The sequence below is a fragment of the Aplysia californica genome, unplaced genomic scaffold (assembly GCF_000002075.1).
Source record: "Aplysia californica isolate F4 #8 unplaced genomic scaffold, AplCal3.0 scaffold00088, whole genome shotgun sequence".
In the NCBI taxonomy this organism is placed as follows: domain Eukaryota; kingdom Metazoa; phylum Mollusca; class Gastropoda; order Aplysiida; family Aplysiidae; genus Aplysia; species Aplysia californica.
In genome coordinates, this window is record NW_004797358.1 from 1,181,507 (window position 1) to 1,183,095 (window position 1,589).

The following is a 1,589-nucleotide window of genomic DNA, read 5'->3' on the forward strand; positions in this document are numbered from 1 at the left end:
TCTCTCTCTCTCTCTCTCTCTCTCTCTCTCTCTCTCTCTCTTTCTCTCTCCCTCTCTTTAAAGAAATGATGTCACTATACTACTACTTCTACCATAGTGACCATGATAATTAAGATAATTTGTCCATTTGTGTCTGACGTTCACCAATGCAGAAGAGATTAACCTTTATAGCGGGGTGGAAGAAATACGGACTCAGTGGACTTTTGCTTTTTTACCTTGGCTTTGAGCTCGATTCGAGCGGTAACAAGTTTCCTACCTGTGGGGAATTAAACATTTAAAAAAGTTCCTTTCCACATGTAGATGTTTACTACTACTACTACTACTACTACTACTACTACTACTACTACTACTACTACTACGAATTACTTTTACAAAAACAATAACATTTCTACTGATATGATTTGACGGTACAACATAGTAATTGTTATACTGATACCACTTCTTGCCATTACATTCCCTTTTCTCTGGCCTTTCCGATTTGTGTTTTATCGCTCCTTTTAGCATTGTGACGTAGAGATGTGCTCGCCTTGGTTTCTATAGCTGATGCAGTCATTAACATTGGGTTTTTTTAATGTTCCTAACGAAGCCCGGAGTCAAGTAAAACGTTGAACATATTATATTAGTGAAACTTCACACTTTCGCAGCCTAAAACTTCCGAACCACTTAGCTTTCAAATCCGACAAAATTAATGGTGGTTCAGAACCTTTTAAAGGGTGCACAGTTTCATTGAGGAGCCTGAAGTCACTGTAGTTTAATTTTCAGTTTTTCATTAGTTTCGTTTATATCTAATCTTGGGAAAGTCCGTCTTCTAAGACGCCATTGTAAACAAGCGAGGCTTCCGTTCACTAGCCGTGGTGGTGCGCAAATTCCACACCTTTGAAATTATGGAATGTTCAACCACGAAAATGGAAAACAGAATCAATCTATATATCTATAACTATAATATAATATTTGGCAACTTGGAAACACACGTGTCTCTTTTCTCTCAAGATTTATTGCTCCATTCCAGCAGAGTGTAAAAAGAGTAGACCAATATGACTTTCAGTTGATGTTAAGGCACCGATCATTCCTTTCATCGAAAGGGGGGCCAGCTAGTAAATTAATATTTTTTGGAAGTTTTACCAAGTCTCAACCTTTTAAGAAAATTAATGATGATGATGATGATGATGATGATGATGATGATGATGATGATGATGATGATGATGATGATGATGATGATGATGATGATTGAAGCCATTCCAAGCTTTAAATCTCAGTTGATGTATATTAAGGGAAAATATGGAGAACTGCTGGCTGCGAGTACAAAAACAAAACTGCTCAAGATACCCGCCCTCCTCACTGTTTCTAATTCCGATGTGGACTTTCCTTCTGATATGTATCCTGCAGTAACCACTCTTTAGGTATGCGCCCATTCGCTCCTGATTTTTCAATTTCTTCAAGGCGAAACGTTGAGCCATTTTAATAAACAACATTCTTCATTTTCATTGGTTGGACAACAAATACTGAAAGACTCTCCCTTGTTATTCTGATTTTTTCGATGATGATGATGATGATGATGATGATGATGATGATGATGATGATGATGATGA